The sequence below is a fragment of the Schistocerca piceifrons genome, chromosome 3, assembly GCF_021461385.2.
Source record: "Schistocerca piceifrons isolate TAMUIC-IGC-003096 chromosome 3, iqSchPice1.1, whole genome shotgun sequence".
NCBI lineage: Eukaryota > Metazoa > Arthropoda > Insecta > Orthoptera > Acrididae > Schistocerca > Schistocerca piceifrons.
In genome coordinates, this window is record NC_060140.1 from 613,997,509 (window position 1) to 614,017,124 (window position 19,616).

The window sequence follows — 19,616 nt, forward strand, 5'->3', positions numbered from 1 at the left end:
GAACTGAAAGACTCTCAAGACGCGTGAACTATCGCGAGAATGTCTACTAACAAAGTTTCAAGAACCGGCTTTAAATGGTGACTCTAGGAATATACTACAATCGCCTACGTATCACTCACATTGTGATCGCGAGAACAAGATTAGAATAGTTACTGCACGCACAGAGACGTTCAAACAATCATTCTCCTCACGCTCCATACGTGAATGGAACAAGAACAAATCCCAATAACTGGTACAATGTGGCGTATGCTCTGCCTTGCATCTCACGACGATTTGCATGGATGCAGATTTTGTGTTTTGATGATTGGAATACGGGCGTCCGCAAAAGTTTATACCACGCGGAGGGGAGGGAGGGGGAGCAATCTGTTTGGCGATGCCAATTTAAGGAGAGAACCATTTCCAACAACGTACCTACTGCTGGACCATCAACACACAATTTGATATCTCTTTTTCATTCAACCTCGAGTCTCTCAACAAGTTTTCGTGAGTGATCTTTGACGCTCCTTTTTTTTCTGGTCGCAGCAGAGCAGAGCAATTATCACAGCAGCAATCTTCTTCGTCCAATAATCCGAACCACAGTATTATTGCATATTATTACTGACAATATTATTCAACATTCTAGGGCTAAAGTCCATAATATTGCCCAATATTATTGTGCAATATTATCGACAGCCTATGATCCGCTTTAAGAGAGATCTCAATAAATATTGAGCTGCACACAACCGACCGCCAGAGCTGAAAAATCGGTTTGTCGGTCGTCTCTCGTCTGAAAAGCCTTTACCTGTACAGTTACAATTACCATTTATTGGTCGGTTGCCTCATTAAGCGGAAAATGTGTAGGATGCTTTGCTACAACAGACAAAATGGAAATACCAGCTTTTTCTACTGCGAGAGTATGATAATATCCCAACTCTGAAGTTGGATGTGATCTGACAAATACGTTGAAAGGTCTTCTTGTCGCTGAAGGGAATTTGGAGATGAAATTTCTCTTAACGAATTTCGTTTTCTGTTGGCGGCACTCCCGGTTGCCATGGTTTTGTTTATGTGTCAAAATTTGCAGGCGGTTCGTTTCAGTTGGGTTTAACCTCACTTAATATTATACGTCCTGGTATCGTGTTTTATGTAGTAAGAAGAAGAACAATAATGAGATGTCGTTATAGCGTAATACTCACTAATGGTAACAGTTCATAATAACTTTTCTATTACTTTGTGAGTAAGAGCATATGTTGACATAGTAAATATGATTGTTGTGACGAGAAGCTAAGGCATTAAAACCCTCACAAGTTTTACATTAGGATAGCAGCAGTTTGCAACATTTGTCGTATCCGACGTAACTAAAGACGATTTTATTTTGTTAAGAGTGTCAGCTTGGTGTGGAAACGAAATATTAGAGCTTATAGGCCAAAAGTTTATTATTTTTTTGTATTTGGTATGCGTATTCCATGGATCCGTACATGCGAGTGATTCGCCTGGATGTGGAACGTGTCAATACAGTTGTACAAATACAATTAATGCTACGGAATAGTAATATAATAGAATGAAATAGATATTAATAAGTATCACTTTTTCTCATTTACAAGCTGTCATTTAACTAGTATAGCAATTCACACTATAACATTAACATAATATCATCCATCTAATAACTTAGAGACTAAATACATCTATTATTAAGGGAGTGCATTATTTCTGGAAAAGAATTCATCTATGGAGTACAGTGGATGACCAAGCAGGTATTTTTTTAACGTACCTTTGAACAGCGTTTCATTTCCTCTTGTACATTTAATATAATTAGGCAATGCATTAAAAGTCTTTATAGCAGCATAATTTACTCCCTTCTGTACAAGTGATAGTTGCAACATGTAGATCATCCTTACCTCTAGTATTGTAGTTATGGTATGAACAATTTGTTTCATACTGAGCATAGTCTTTATTAACAACATTCATCAGAGAGTATATGTACTGACATGTTGTAGTTAGTATACCTAACTGTGTGAAAAGTTTTCTACATGAGGTTCGTGTAGGAACCCCACACATGACTCTGAATGCTCTCTTCTGAGCGGTTAAGATTTATTTTGAGGCTGGTGAATTACTCTAGAAGATTATTCCATAACTCATTAATGAGTGAAAGTATCCAAAGTAAGCTGATTTTAAAATGTTGATGTCCTGAAAATGAGTGATGATTCTTAAAGCAAAAGTTGCTGATGAAAGCCTTTTTAGAGTAAGGGACACATGCTGTTCGCAGTTGAGCCTACCGTCAATATGAACCCCTAGGAATTTAGTGGAGTGCACCTGTTCTAGTTCCTGGTTGTCATGAGCAATTACTATATTTTCTGGAGTTTTATTTTTTTGTGGAACTGTATAAAATTAGTTTTTTTAATATTATCTGAAAGAGAATTAATTGAAAACCAAGCTGTAACTTCTCTGAGTATATCATTAACATCAGTCTCCAGATCAGCAGTAGACTTACCCATCTTCTACAATGCTTGTATCATCAGCAAACATTGTGAATTCACAATTTTTACTAATGGACCGGGGTAAATCATTAACATATTAAAAACAGCTAGGGTCCAAGGACAGATCCCTGGGCAACTCCATGCTGTATTTTGCCTCATTCAGAATCCACTAGACTAGAAGATCGTTTGTTGCAGCCATTTAGAACCACCTTTTGTTTCCTGTCTTCAAGATCTGATTTTAACCAGTTACCTATAGGCCCTTTGATTCCATAATGATTGGCCTTCCCCAAGAGTATCTTGTGGTTTATATTTGTATTTGTATTGTGTTTACAGAATCAAAGGCCTTGGAAAGCTCACAGAAGACACTAACTGGTGACTTCTTACTATTAATAGACTCCAAGACCTCATTTGTGAGTGTGTATATGGCATGCTCTGTGAAAACCCCTTTTTGAAAACCAAACTGTCTGTGGTTAATAATATTAAGTTTATCAAAGTGTCCCACAATCCTGTTATACACTGCCTTTACAACAACCTTTGAAAATGTTGTTAAGAGAGGGAGACAGGACTATAATTTTTGACATCTGTATAGCATCACCAGACTTGAAAAGAGGTCTCACAATGGCATATTTCATTCTCTCTGGAACAACTCCCTCATAAAGAGACGTGTTGCAAATGTGAGCAAGTACTACACTTAACATCATTACTGCAGGCTTTCAACAGTTTACAAGAGATGTTATCTATACCTGAAGATCCTTTACTTTTCAATGAGTGAATTATTATTTTTTATTTCATTAACAGTTATGGGTGGTACATTTATATCATTAAAACTTTGTGGGATGTTAAGTTTCAGAATATCTGCAGCTTCCCTCAGGTCACCACTGAATCCTATTTGAGAAGTGACAGTAAGTGGTTGTTACATGTGTCGGCTATCTGTTTACTATCAGTTATTTACAAATCTATAATTTTTAGGTCAGCAGTTTTTACATTGTCAGATGGTGCAATACCTGTTTCCCTGTTTATTACATTCCAAATTATTCTGATTTTATTATTTGAACAATTAATTTCAGGTTCTGTGCTCATACTTTTAGATTTTTAATGACTTTAGTCCTTTAATGGTTCACCTGGAGGGGATTATTTTTCTCTGGCATGATATTTTTATGCCCTTGGTGAGCCATGTTTTTTTGCTTGATTGCCTGTTCTGTAATCTGCAGACCTTTTTTTGGAAAGACACTTTCAAATATACCTGATAATTCATCAGTAAATAAATTATATTTTGTATTAGCATCATTTGCAAGATAGATATACCTCCAGTCAGTCTCCTGAATGCATAATTTAAAGTTTTGGATATTTTCCTCATTCATGTTTCAAATGGTTTTCCACTGTGCACCAGCTTTGCTCTGATTTGTATTAAAGTTGTCAATTGTAAGTATTTGCCCATCATGATCAGGGAGACCATTTATGACTTTTTCAACTTTGATGTGATGAGTTCTACTCATATCTACAAAGATATTGTCTATTAGAATGCTGGAAGTGGCAGTAGTTCTTGTGGGAAATCTGACAGTGGAGACAAGATTGTAGGTATGCATTAAAGTTCCAAACTCTGTCTTAGAAGATAAGCTTTCTAGGAAATCTATATTAAAATCTCCAGTCACTATAATGTTCCTATTTTTCCTTGTGAGATATAATAGCACAGAATCTAATTGTTTCATGAATACTTTAAAATTACCAAATGGAGCCCTGTTTACTGCTACGATTGCCAGTTTCTTGTTAGCTTCTACTCTTTCTGTGACACATGCCTCAAAGTGTTTCTCTACATCTATTGTATTAAAGGACAGGCTGTTTTTCACGTAAATAGCTGCCCCACTTTGCACACATGCTTTCTACAAAATGAGGTAGCTAATACGTAGTTTGGAATATTGAGCATTTCATTGCCAACAGTGACATGGTGTTCTGTCAGACAGAGAATATGAGCACAATTTGTGCCTGTTGGTTCATCAATATTTACAGTAAATTGGTCTAACTTACAGAGCAGGCTTTGAATATTTTGGTGAAAAATTTTGAGCTTATTTTTAATTACATGATTGGTTTTGGTACTGCCACTGTTGGGACTGAGTTTTATTTCTTTTGCCATGCCAGTATTGTAGGAACAGTTTTCTGCAGGGAAGGGGGAGCTGTTGTACTGGTAACACCCACATTTGTTGTAATTAACTGCATTACTTACATTCTGATTGGAACCTTCCCCCTTCTGCCTCAATACCATAAAAAAATCCCCATTTGCAGCTGAGGACTTTCTTGATCTCAGACACAACCTTTGTGGAGCAGCTGCAGTCACTACTGTGCTCCTTATTACCATAGAGGGTGGATCTTCTGTTGGTGAGGTTTCTACAAGTGCTGTCAGCTGGTACACTTGATCCTGTGGGGGTTGGTGTTGCTGTTTCTGCTATTGATGACCGTTCTTCCTCCTTAAATGCTGCTGCTGCTTCACAAGCTGGGAGTGTTGATTTCCCAAGGCATTTAAAATGAACTTGTGACCTTGGTTACAGAGAAAAATACCAGACTTTAGTGATTGTACAAAATCAGGAATATCACCTATGTCCAAAGGCATATGTTTCCTCCATTAATGCACCTACTATCTGTCAGGGATGTTGGATGTCATGAATTTGGGTGGTGAAATCATCTCGGATTATCAGTGTCGTTTAGAAACTCTTGAGAAGTTTCCTTCATCTTAAGATAAGTAGCAGGAAACTTGTCGGAATGTTATGTCTAGACAACATTGGTCAAGGGTTACGTAGTGGTGGCCTTCCTTTATATTTTTCGTAGTTAATGTGTGATGCATGCACATACTGCAAGCAAAATAATTGTCTGAGCCACTGTCGCACATTAGGACTAACCTGATAATGTTGCCAGGCTCATACTCAAGTTTTCGTCGTGATTGCTCCCTCATATCGGCCTTGATATCATCAAGATTGGCACTGTTAATATGTTGTTTTCTAAGAGAAAGTTCACATGGCGATCAGAAAGAGTTCCCTGATAGTTTCGATGTTTTACCAACAGCATTGTTCACTCATTCGTTTAATAATGATTACTATATTTATTTGTACAGTTGAATCACACATGTGAGAAGTTGCTGACAGTTTATTGTTTGTTTGTTCTTAACAGTATTAAGATGTCGTACTTACTAGTAATTGATTTTCAGTTGACCAAACCTCATCCTCTCTTACTAGTGCAAGGTATCACTGAAAGAAGCATGCTAGGTCAGCCCTTTACCTCTTTTCTTCCATTTGGACTAATACTGAAGCTTGGAAATTGGTTTGTTTATTAAAGGAGTGGGGTTTTTAATATTCTTGCAGAGTTTGAAGTTCTTCAACAGCAATATACAAACTGCAGATGCCTACATCAATATCCATACTCTATAAATTGGTGTGAAACATATGGCACAGGATACTTTCCAATGTACTGCACATCACAGTTTCTTGCCATATAGTATGTGAGAAGAATTACTGCTGTGCACCCTAGAGTTAGTTAAATAGCTAGTGTTTTCGTAGTCCCTATGGAAGCTATTGTTTCTGTTGTAGGCTATGTTCCTACATTCCTTGTTTATAGTGGGTCTTGTAACTTTATGGGAAAGGTTTCGTAAAATATTTGACATTTATGTTGAAGTGTCTGCCAGTTCTGGTTTTTCAGTATTTGTGTGACAGCCACCCGTAAGTCAGTCAAATGTATAAGACCATTAACACTTCTCTTCTCTGTTTATGTCTAGTACCTCTTTAGTCTCATTTGGTGTGGGTCTGATATATTTGGGCAGTGTTCTCTGTTGGGTTGCACGAGAGTTTTGTAAGGCTTCCCTTTGTATTTGGCTTTGAATAGGACACAATCTGATGCTGCATGGCTTTCAGCAGGAGGCCCCTCCAGTGTATAATACCTGTAGATTTCAGTAAAACACATTTTAACTGAATGTTTTTGTACAATAGTGCAGGGGTTAGCTTACCAGCTAATCTGTCCTCTACTATAGTAGATAATGAGATAAATAGGCTATGACTGTTTGAAGTTTCTGATTTGTGGTGTAATTTTGCATTCACCGTAATTGGGTATGACTGACCACTCCGCCCCCCCCCCCCCCCCCTTGCCCCCTTTCACACACACACACACACACACACACACACACACACACACACACACACACACACACACACACACACACACACACACCTTTAAGTGTGTTAGGGTTTTAGAAGTTTGCTTTAGAATATTTTTTGTTTTATAAAGAGTTATCTGACTCTTTTTCAGAACAACCATATGGTCTGATCTCTACATAGAGGACACTGATCTGTTATGTAAAGGGTCTGTCAATAAGATCCAATTGCTTTCAGGTGAGAAGTAATCCACTCTTCCCCTATCCCCACTCGAAAGGGGAAGAGTGGTTAACTTGTGTTGAAAATGTCATTTTAGTTGCTACAACACTTCTATATACACTACATATTAAGAATTTGGAATTTATTTAAAACTGGCTGTGATGATAGCTGTTTGTCAGAAGCCAGGTGTGTATCTCAGCCATAATGCAATCTTACTATAAGTGAATAATTTTCATCCAACTACATACAAATTTTAAAAATGTCAATGCAGAAGTTTAAAACTGCCTATATGTCATAAAAGTTGGGTCAGTTGGTATGTGGACAGATAAGACCTCAACATTCAGCATTCTGAAATGACACTATCTCAGAGACTTTATTGGTCTCAGACAGGCATGATTTTATGTATACAGACTGAAGCAATGAATGAAAATTTGTACCAAGGTTGGGAATCAAACCCGGGTGTCCTGCTTACTAGGCAGGTATGATAACCACCTCAGCACATCAGCTCACACAATTGCACGGATTACCCTGGAAAGCCTCCCTCCTCAATCCAAATTCTCATTGCCACCCCAGTCTACCTTAAATATCCACTTACACATGAACAAAATTGCCAAGGCCTTCCTTGTTCTGGAATAGCACCTCAGCATTGAACATAAATGGGATCCAGCCTGAAACCCAGGAGCAGTCACTTATACAAATGAAATTACACAATTTCATATACTTTACTGATCTCGTACAGATATGATTTTATGTACATAGACTGAAATGGCAAATGATTTTTTTTTTAAAGTCCTGTGCAGTTGTGGGAACTGCTGTGCCAAGGTGGCTTAATGGCTCGATTCCTGGCCTCGGTACAAAGTTTGACTCACCACTTCAGTCAATATGCATAAAATCATATCTATATTAGACCAGTAAAATTTCTGAAATTGTGTCATTTCATTTGTATAAATACCTCCACCTGGGTTTCAGGCTTTATCCTCCATTTACATTCGATGCTGAGGTGCTATTCCATAACATGGAGGACCTCGGCAATTCCTTTCGGGTGTACGGAGGGAATTTGAGGTATAGTGGGGGTGCAGTGAGAATTTAGATTGAGGAGGGAGGCATGCCAGGGTAATCCATGCAGTTGTGTGAACTGCTATGCCAGGGTGGTTTAGTGGCTAATTCACCTGTCTAGTAAGCAGGAGACTTGGGTTTGATTCCCGGCCTTAGTACAAATTTTCACTCACTGCTTATATAAGATTCGACATTCTATTGTATTACTGTCTTGCATATACCCAGCTAACCATTAAGTTAATTCTTTGCTAGGATTTAAATTTTTACTTATATAACATATTGATTTTACTTAAGTTGTGTCATAATGATAATGGAAACCAAAGGACTTTCTCAGACACAGTACAGAAAATAATGGCTACTGCAGATGAGTCAATGCAGCTGATCAGTGACAAAATGTGATTCCATCTGTTTGGCTTTATGTTTTAGTTAACAAACCAAATTTTGGAACTAGTCAGACAATTTCACATGTTCTATGTCAAACTGTAACACTGGGATGTTGTACAACTTTCTGGAACCAGAATTCAATGTACAGTATTGCAACCATGCCCTTTGATTACAACAGGATGATGCAGTTCTGCATAGCTTCCATGACTTGGAGTCTGTGGATAAATCTTTGCAGAACATGTCATCAGCTATGGTGTAAAATACTGGCCTAACTTTGGTATGTGTGAAAGTCATGTGAGGATATTTGTAAGGGAAGGTATGTGCTAAGCAAGCGCACACAATGGAAGATTTGTATGATGATGTTTCTTGTGACATAATTCAGTACTGTGTGAACCTTCATGATATGGTACAACAGTGGTCACCATTTGAAGTATGTGTTATTCAAAATATAATTTGGTAAAAGAAATGACATCAATTTCCTGTTGTACAGATCAGGTAAACCAAGTACGTTATATAATTTTCAACACTTTCAAAACTTTTTCTTAGATGTTTTAGTTGCTAATTGCAATAAAAATGCTAGAAAAACTTTATACTATGCAGAACCCTACTATGGTTGAACTCTGCAGTACTGAAGTCTTGCCAACAAAGTACAAATTACAGTTTTTTTACAGTATACTACAATTAAATGAATCGAACAGTAGGACAATAATACATTCCATAGTGAACAGTTGGTTTTACATACAGTTTACTACTATACTTATTTCTAGGGCAAGATTATTGCTTACGATATTATTCATGTTAAATCCAAGTTGTTTGACCATTTATAACTAAGTCATTGCTTAAATCGTTTTTTAAAAGTATCTCCTGTCAGCATCTTAAGATTATTTGGTAGCAAATTACAAAAACAGCTTCTTTGACATGTAGGTATTTTGCTGTTAACATTAATCTTCTTGTAACCAAATGAAATTCTGTTTTATACCTTGTACCATGGTCATGAATTTGCATGTTTCTACTTGTGGCTTTTTTGTCTTGTTTCCCTGTCATAATGGTTTCCAGCATATGCGTGGCATAAACTGTGAGACCCCCCCATGAACCATGGACCTTGCCGTTGGTGGGGAGGCTTGCGTGCCTCAGCGATACAGATAGCCGTACCGTAGGTGCAACCACAACGGAGGGGTATATGTTGAGAGGCCAGACAAACGTGTGGTTCCTGAAGAGGGGCAGCAGCCTTTTCAGTAGTTGCAAGGGCAACAGTCTGGATGATTGACTGATCTGGCCTTGTAACAATAACCAGAACGGCCTTGCTGTGCTGGTACTGCGAACGGCTGAAAGCAAGGGGAAACTACAGCCGTAATTTTTCCCGAGGGCATGCAGCTTTACTGTATGATTACATGATGATGACGTCCTCTTGGGTAAAATATTCCGGAGGTAAAATAGTCCCCCATTCGGATCTCCGGGCGGGGACTACTCAAGAGGATGTTGTTATCAGGAGAAAGAAAACTGGCGTTCTACAGATCGGAGCGTGGAATGTCAGATCCCTTAATCGGGCAGGTAGGTTAGAAAATTTAAAAAGGGAAATGGATAGGTTGAAGTTAGATATAGTGGGAATTAGTGAAGTTCGGTGGCAGGAGGAACAAGACTTCAGGTCAGATGACTACAGGGTTATAAACACAAAATCAAATAGGGGTAATGCAGGAGTAGGTTTAATAATGAATAGGAAAATAGGAATGCGGGTAAGCTACTACAAACAGCATAGTGAACGCATTATTGTGGCCAAGATAGATACGAAGCCCACGCCTACTACAGTAGTACAAGTTTATATGCCAACTAGCTCTGCAGATGACGAAGAAATTGAAGAAATGTATGATGAAATAAAAGAAATTATTCAGATTGTGAAGGGAGACGAAAATTTAATAGTCATGGGTGACTGGAATTCGAGTGTAGGAAAAGGGAGAGAAGGAAACATAGTAGGTGAATATGGATTGGGGGACAGAAATGAAAGAGGAAGCCACCTGGTCGAATTTTGCACAGAGCACAACATAATCATAACTAACACTTGGTTTAAGAATCATGAAAGAAGGTTGTATACCTGGAAGAACCCTGGAGATACTAAAAGGTATCAGATAGATTATATAATGGTAAGACAGAGATTTAGGAACCAGGTTTTAAATTGTAAGACATTTCCAGGGGCAGATGTGGACTCTGACCACAATCTATTGGTTATGACCTGTAGATTAAAACTGAAGAAACTGCAAAAAGGTGGGAATTTAAGGAGATGGGACCTGGATAAACTAAAAGAACCAGAGGTTGTACAGAGATTCAGGGAGAGCATAAGGGAGCAATTGACAGGAATGGGGGAAATAAATACAGTAGAAGAAGAATGGGTAGCTTTGAGGGATGAAGTAGTGAAGGCAGCAGAGGATCAAGTAGGTAAAAAGACGAGGGCTAGTAGAAATCCTTGGGTAACAGAAGAAATATTGAATTTAATTGATGAAAGGAGAAAATATAAAAATGCAGTAAGTGAAACAGGCAAAAAGGAATACAAACGTCTCAAAAATGATATCGACAGGAAGTGCAAAATGGCTCAGCAGGGATGGCTAGAGGACAAATGTAAGGATGTAGAGGCCTATCTCACTGGGGGTAAGATAGATACTGCCTACAGGAAAATTAAAGAGACCTTTGGAGGTAAGAGAACGACTTGTATAAATATCAAGAGCTCAGATGGAAACCCAGTTCTAAGCAAAGAAGGGAAAGCAGAAAGGTGGAAGGAGTATATAGAGGGTCTATACAAGGGCGATGTACTTGAGGACAATATTATGGAAATGGAAGAGGATGTAGATGAAGATGAAATGGGAGATATGATACTGCGTGAAGAGTTTGACAGAGCACTGAAAGACCTGAGTCGAAACAAGGCCCCCGGAGTAGACAATATTCCATTGGAACTACTGACGGCCGTGGGAGAGCCAGTCCTGACAAAACTCTACCATCTGGTGAGCAAGATGTATGAAACAGGCGAAATACCCTCAGACTTCAAGAAGAATATAATAATTCCAATCCCAAAGAAAGCAGGTGTTGACAGATGTGAAAATTACCGAACTATCAGCTTAATAAGTCACAGCTGCAAAATACTAACACGAATTTTTTACAGACGAATGGAAAAACTAGTAGAAGCCAACCTCGGGGAAGATCAGTTTGGATTCCGTAGAAACACTGGAACAAGTGAGGCAATACTGACCTTACGACTTATCTTAGAAGAAAGATTAAGGGAAGGCAAACCTACGTTTCTAGCATTTGTAGACTTAGAGAAAGCTTTTGACAATGTTGACTGGAATACTCTCTTTCAAATTCTAAAGGTGGCAGGGGTAAAATATAGGGAGCGAAAGGCTATTTACAATTTGTACAGAAACCAAATGGCAGTTATAAAGAGTCGAGGGACATGAAAGGGAAGCAGTGGTTGGGAAGGGAGTAAGACAGGGTTGTAGCCTCTCCCCGATGTTGTTCAATCTGTATATTGAGCAAGCAGTAAAGGAAACAAAAGAAAAATTCGGAGTAGGTATTAAAATTCATGGAGAAGAAATAAAAACTTTGAGGTTCGCCGATGACATTGTAATTCTGTCAGAGACAGCAAAGGACTTGGAAGAGCAGTTGAATGGAATGGACAGTGTCTTGAAAGGAGGATATGAGATGAACATCAACAAAAGCAAAACAAGGATAATGGAATGTAGTCTAATTAAGTCGGGTGATGCTGAGGGAATTAGATTAGGAAATGAGACACTTAAAGTAGTAAAGGAGTTTTGCTATTTGGGGAGCAAAATAACTGATGATGGTCGAAGTAGAGAGGATATAAAATGCAGGCTGGCAATGGGAAGGAAAGCGTTTCTGAAGAAGAGAAATTTGTTAACATCCAGTATTGATTTAAGTGTCGTGAAGTCATTTCTGAAAGTATTCGTATGGAGTGTAGCCATGTATGGAAGTGAAACATGGACGATAAATAGTTTGGACAAGAAGAGAATAGAAGCTTTCGAAATGTGGTGCTACAGAAGAATGCTGAAGATTAGATGGGTAGATCACATAACTAATGAGGAAGTATTGAATAGGATTGGGGAGAAGAGAAGTTTGTGGCACAACTTGACCAGAAGAAGGGATCGGTTGGTAGGACATGTTCTGAGGCATCAAGGGATCACCAATTTAGTATTGGAGGGCAGCGTGGAGGGTAAAAATCGTAGAGGGAGACCAAGAGATGAATACACTAAGCAGATTCAGAAGGATGTAGGTTGCAGTAGGTACTGGGAGATGAAAAAGCTTGCACAGGATAGAGTAGCATGGAGAGCTGCATCAAACCAGTCTCAGGACTGAAGACCACAACAACAACAACAAACTGTGAGAATATTGGAACTAGTAAACAGGCTTTTACAGGACGTTCTTTGTTACACTTTTACTACATTCCTCAAGGCTTTCTTCTACAATACTAGCGAATCTGCCAATGCTAAATATGTATGGGAATTGGTTATACATCCTGATACCTCTCTCTCTCTCTCTCTCTCTCTCTCTCTCTCTCTCTCTCTCTCTGTGTGTGTGTGTGTGTGTGTGTGTGTGTGTGTGTGTGTGTGTCCATCCATCACCTCCTCCCCCTCCCCCCTTGCTCTGTCCATCTCCTCTTCTTCCTCCTATCTCTCTCCACCTCCCACTCCCTCTGTCCATCTCCTCCTTCCCAATATCTGTGTTCTTTTTCTTCAGCCCCCATTTCTTCGATTTCCTTGTCTCATTTCTCATACCTAGAACCTTGTTATTTGTTATATATAAATAGATTGAGAATTTAAGTCTTGTAAAATTAATGGTTAAATCAGTTGCGATAATTGGTATTTGGTGTGTGTGAGATATCTCCTGCTGCTGGATCTGTGAGGATAGTAGCTACAATGACAGTATTTCACGTAGCTATAATCTACAAACTGGTGGGATTACGAAGTTTCGGACGTTAAAGATTTCATAGTAGTTTCTGATTGTAATGCGATAAGCCATACATACAGCTTTTGTGTTGTATAGACAATTTGAGTTTGAAATTATACAAAAGGAGGAAGAACATATAATAGAGAAACAATTTGTATAATGGTTTAAATGCCCTGCAGTCATGGTTAAAACTTGACCGCAAAAAGAAAATGAAATCACACTCTTTCACAATGCAACATAGCACAGCATTATTTCTCAGAGGCAGTTTAAAACTAAAACCTGAACATTGTCTTTTTTATATACATAATCTCCTATGTTCATCCAGATGAACTGTTTATTAAAAATATTGTGCAAAAATTCCAAGAAATTTTTGAGATTTTTACTAATAATATTTCCCTATTATATGTTTGTATATTAAAATAATATTTAGCCTACATCCATTTGAATGTTTATTAGAGTGTAATGTATGTAAAAATTTGAATTAAATTGTTCAAGTACTTTTCAAGATTTTCAGTAACAGTGTTAAACGATGACTTTTCTTTATAAATAGCTTAGATGAAAACCCATGTATATAAGAGTCGCAGGTCCTGCCCCACAGTACCAATCCATAATACAAGAAAGAAAATACTCCAAAATATACAGTTTTTAGGATTTCAGTATTAAGGTATGATGATACTCTTTTTAATACACATACTTGGTGTACAAGTATGAAATGCATATTTCAGACAACAGATGTCGCCCCCATGCAGTTTATGCTATAAAGATTTGACACTGCACCAGTTTGTTGTACCATGAACAAGTGACAGACATGCACCGGGGATAATTGGAAAAGTGAGTGCATAGTGTTGTGTTCAATATATCGAAATTATACTGAACAAAGAGTATCTGTGGACAGCATTATTTTTTGTTTCCATTTGAAGAAAACTGGTGTTGAATCATACCGATCACTTCGAGAAGCTTATGGTGAACATCCCAGATCACAGGTCTATGATTTGGGATGAACATGCGCCATCTCAAGATGAGTGTAAACAATGGTTTCGGCATTTCAAAAATGGTGACTTTGATGTGGAAAACCGCCAAAAAAATATGGAGATGTGGCATTGGGAGCATTGTTGAATGAAGATGATTCACAGACACAAAAAAAAAAAACTTGCCAAGCAATTGGGCAGTACTCAACAAGCTGTTGCCAATTAGCTATGAGAGATGGGAAAGATTCAGAAGACTGGTAGATGGGTACCACATGAGTTGAATGACATGTAAAAAAAAAAAAAAAAAAAAAAAAAAAAAAAAAAAAAAAAAAAAAAAAAAAAAAAAAAAAAAAAACACACATCTATGTTTCTAAGGTTGCTTGTTGTGGAAGGAAGTTATTTTTGCACCGTACAATTACAGAGGATGAAAAGTGGATTTCTTTTGAGAATCCCAAGTGCAAAAAATCATGAGTAGACCCAGGAAGACCATCCACATTGACCGAATGACTGAATCCCTTTGGCAGAAAGAGGATGGTCTGTGTTTGGTAGGATGAGAGAGGCGTGTTTGATAATGAACTGTTAAAATCTGGGAAAATGGTTAATACTAAATGTTACCAACAACAGTTGACCAATTTGAACCATTTGCTGCTTGAGAAAAGGCCACAATAACAAAAGCGACAACAAAAAGTCATTTTTGTTCATGATCTGCTCATTCACATACGGCAAAACCGATTCGTGACACTTTGGAGGCACTCACCTGGGAAGTTATACTACATGCAGCTTACTTACCAGACTTGGTGTGTTTCGATTACCACTTGTTTGCATTGATGGGTCATGCATTTACTGAGCAGCACTTTGGCTCGCACGCATGTGTCAAAAAATGGCTCGATAAATGGTTCACAGCTGGGATGTTATTCATAATTTGCCTGAAAGATGGGAAAAATGTATAACAATTGCTGGAGCATACATTGAATAAAGCACTATTTATCATTCTAATAATAATAATAATAATAATAATTGTTGTTGTTGTTGTTGTTGCAGACATTCTCAGCTTGCTGCTTTCATGTAAGTTGGTCATCTACTAAACCCAAAAATTTACATTCCGATCTGGTTTTCGACAGAATCTCTCATTCACAATAATTTTTCAATTTGGACAACTTTGTTTAAAGTGATTAATGTTACTTTTTTTCCTATGTTTCTAAGGTTGCCTATATCTTTCAAAATGGGCACTTGTCTTTCGAAGGAAGTCTGAAATATCGTCAGAAGGCCAGGCTCACTATTTGCACAAAGTCAACAGATTTGTCATCCGCATTGCAGTAGCCAAATACTTATTATCTAGAGTACTTTGGAAACCCTTGGGAACACCAAAATGTACATTTCTTATTCTTGACTACTTTCAAATTAACTAGTTAGTTTTATTTTCCATGGATTATTTGTATGGTAATTCGCAATGATGTGAAACAAGTCATTTTACATTCACATCACAAATTAAATTATAAATATGGTTACATGCTGAATGTTTATAAGTTTATTTAAACATACGGGTGCCCATTAGCAATTCCTACCTACCACTTTTTACAAGTCACAAAAATAAAAATTCTTCTATGAAATAGGTTCAGTTTGTTTTCAAATTTTACTTTGCTATCAGACTTATAACTGGGTGAGTAATCAAAAATTTTGGTTGCAGCATTGTGCACCCCATTCTGTGATAAAGACATCCTTAATTTCTAGTAATGAATACCAATTTTTCTTCTTTTATTGTAATTATGGATCATTGTTCCTTTTGAACTGCAGTGGATTATTTGCAACAAACTCCATGAGAGAAGAAACATGCCGTGAGGCAAAAGTCAAACTGGTTGATTCCTTAAACAAATGTCTACAAGATGATAATGTGTGAGCACTACATGTTATTCCTATTTGAGGAATAAGACTTTTTTTCTGAAAGATGTGTTACTCCAGTATATTATACCATATGACATTATTGAATATACAGATACATCAACTTACTGATTTGTTTTTCCCCAATATTTGCAATGATTCTAATGTAAATGTGGCTGGACTAAGTTGTTTTAGGAGTTCTAGAATGTGATTTTTCCAGTTTAAATTCTGGTGAATGTGGACACCCAAAATTTTTGTAGTTTCTGACCTGTTCCTTATTTTCTCACCATGTGGTACACTTACCAGTGGGTTAGTACCTCTAGAAGTGCAGAACTGAAAATGTTGTGTTGTTTTGAAATTGAGAGGGAGACCATTTGTTGAAAACTACTAGATAACCCTTTTAAGAACATCATTATAATTTTTTGCTGCTGTATGTGTGGTTGGATTGATTAAAATACTAGTGTCAGCTGCAAAAAGAATTTATTCTGCTTGTATATTAGACAGAAGGTCATTTACATGTACAAGGAACAATAATGGTTCTAATATTGAGCCTTGTCTAACCCCATATGTGATTTCTCCATAGTGAGAAGAATCTCTCTTATAATATTTCTTGAATTAGTAAGCACAGCTTCCTGCTTTCTTTTGTTTAGGTAAGATGCAAGCCATTGGTTGCCTGTACCATCAAATCCTTAAAACCTCAGTTTATATAGGAGAATCTTTTCTGCATTCTTTTGGATAAATATTACCATATCCATTGGTTGCCTGTACCATCAACTTCTTAAAACCTCAGTTTATGTAGGAGAATCTTTTCTGCATTCTTTTGGTTAAATATTACACTATCCATTGGTTGACTGTATTATCACCTCCCTAAAACCTCAGTTTATGTAGCAGAATTTTTGATCACACAGTCATATGCCTTAGACAGGTCACAGAAAATGCCAACAGATACTACTTTGTTATTTAATACTTGTAAAAATTGTTGAGTGAGTGTGTAAATAGCATTCTCACCTGAGCAACTCTTCTGAAATCCAAACTGTGATTTACTAAGGATGTTATTGTTGTTGCCTTCGGACAGTATTCTAGAATACATCACCTTCTCAGAAGTTTTTGGAAAGTGGTATTAGTAATGTAAAGAAAGCTTTCAATATGAAGTTTTTTTTTATTACCTTGATCGCAGGTATCTATACTGGATCTTTGGTGTGTATTGGAATTTGTGTATTTACTGCAATAATATATGTAGAAGTAATTTTGTTGTATTTAAAATTCACAGTCCATTACAACGGTACAAATACAAACGTGCAGTTCATCGCTCATTGTGGTTTCATAACCTGTACTCTTTGGGTATATTGAAGAGAGGGTATGTAAAATTGTTATTTCATGATTACAGTTACTATAGTGTAAATACTTTTGTAATTTTTTGTAACCTTTCAGAGCTGAAGATGGCAGCTTATTCCTGTAGTAGTCCAGTATATATACAAGTGGTCAAGGCAATGAAAGACTTTGTATTGGAGGCTTTCTTTACATTGAACATTTGATTGCTCTCCAGCCTACAGTGTCTGGTATTTATCATGTTAGTAGTGAAATGGGTTGGTAGTTATTGAACATCTCTCCTATCACCTTTCTTATTTCAGTCTCTTTGGAAAAATGCTTTGAGTTATTGATGCATTTCATTTTCCAGAAAAGACAGTGCTTATTATATGAGGACAAGCTGTAATACTCTGTTGGAAACACCACCATATCCAGATGAGCTTTTATTTTTCGGGAGTCTATAAGTTTCTTAACTTCATAAGAAGTCAGTGGTACATCATATGATTGAATTGTATGAGAGTTGGTTTTTCAACATACTGGTGTGGTCATTCTCTTGAACTGAAACTTCCTGGATGATTAAAACTGTGTGCCGGACCGAGACTCGAACTCGGGACCTTTGCCTTTCGTGGGCAAGTGCTCTACCAACTGAGCTACCCAAGCACGACTCACGACCCATCCTCACAGCTTCAATTCTGCCAGTACCTCGTCTCCCACCTTCCAAACTTCACAGAAGCTCTTCTGCGAACCTTGCAGAACTGGCATCCCTGGAAGAAGGGATATTGCGGAGACATGGCTTAGCCACAGCCTGGGGTTGTTTCCAGAATGAGATTTTCACTCTGCAGTGGAGTGTGCACTGATATGAATCTTTCTGACAGATTAAAACTGTGTGCCGGACCGAGACTCTAACTTGGGACCTTTGCCTTTCGCGTGCAAGTGCTCTACCAACTGAACTACCAAGCACGACTCATGACCCGTCCTCATAGCATCAATTCTGCCAGTACCTTGTCTCTTACCTTCCAAATTTCACAGAATTCTTCGCAGAAGAGCTTGGGTACCTCAGTTGGTAGAGCACTTGCCTACAAAAGGCAAAGGTCCCAAGTTCGAGTCTCGGTCCGGCTCACAGTTTTAATCTGCCAGGAAGTTTCATATCAGCGCACACTCCAGTGCAGAGTGAAAATATCATTCTGGATTCTCTTGAACTGTTTATCCCTATGCCTACTATATGTAAGAAATGGTTATTAAATATGTTTATTACTTGTATTGAGTAGTTCTTGTAGCATGTAGCTGCTGCAGGACATTTAATTGTTTTTGATAACAGGTTACGTTTCCCTTTTCCTTTCACAAGATACTTTCCTCCCTTTACTGATCCAGGGTTTGTATGTGGCAGGCTAATGTCTTTTCTGATTAGTTTATATGGAAAGCTATTTTTAGCTTATCCTATATAATTTCTGTACACTGTTGTCTACCTTTTAAACATGTCTCCAGCAGTTGCTCGAGTTTTACAGTGACATAAATAATGTTAAAACTCATGGAACATATAGCAAAAGAATCTGCTGCTGGCATGCTTCTGATAATTTCAACAAGATCTGCTGGAACATTTGCTTTGAGCCACAGAAAGTGTGGTCTTGCTTTAATTAACAGTACTGCGTTACTCATAATGAAATGTTGTCTTGCCTTAATTAACAGAGTTATCCATAACCAAGTGTTAGTGATGCTGTAGTGTTAAGTGAGCTCCTGGCCCATCAGAAATCCACCCTGGTTCATAGAATATATGAGAAGAGTGCAAACTTCAAGCTCAGGCTTCCGTCCTCTGCAAATGGACTTACAGCATAATGATAGTCATTGGGAGGAATGCTTCACAACTCTATTGTAGAAGAATTAATTGTTGACCAGCTAGAGTGTGGTTATTGGTATGAAAACAATGGCCAGTCACTTTAAAAGAGTTTCCATTCATCTACTGTTTTAACCACAGTTGCAGTGTTCAATGTCCATAACTGATACATCAGCTGCAGTGCATAAGATAAATCAGTGTCAAATCATGGGACACTGCAGATGTTGGTTGCCACAGCTGACTCAATTCAAAAAGACCAGTACCAGAAACGACAGAACAACATTATTGATGAGCAACATAGTGCAAAATCATGAAACGAATTGTTTCTAGGTTGTTGTTGTTGTTGTTGTTGTTGTGGTCTTCAGTCCTGAGACTGGTTTGATGCAGCTCTCCATGCTACTCTATCCTGTGCAAACTTCTTCATCTCCCAGTACCTACT

The 19,616-nt window shown here is 37.7% G+C and overlaps 1 protein-coding gene across 3 annotated transcripts in view; it reads left to right on the top strand.

Moving 5' to 3' along the window:
- The first annotated feature begins 391 nt into the window (after nucleotides 1-391).
- LOC124790011 (serine/threonine-protein kinase dyf-5) overlaps nucleotides 392-19,616 on the top strand; it is a 249,491-nt gene continuing 230,266 nt past the window's right edge. The window contains exon 1 of one of the 3 annotated variants that reach the window (XM_047257558.1): nucleotides 392-483. The gene's annotated coding sequence lies outside the window, so the exon portion shown is untranslated. Of the gene's footprint in view, nucleotides 484-1,044; nucleotides 1,178-6,805; nucleotides 6,824-19,616 lie in introns of those variants that run through there. The other 2 variants (XM_047257555.1, XM_047257560.1) reach the window with 2 other exon arrangements.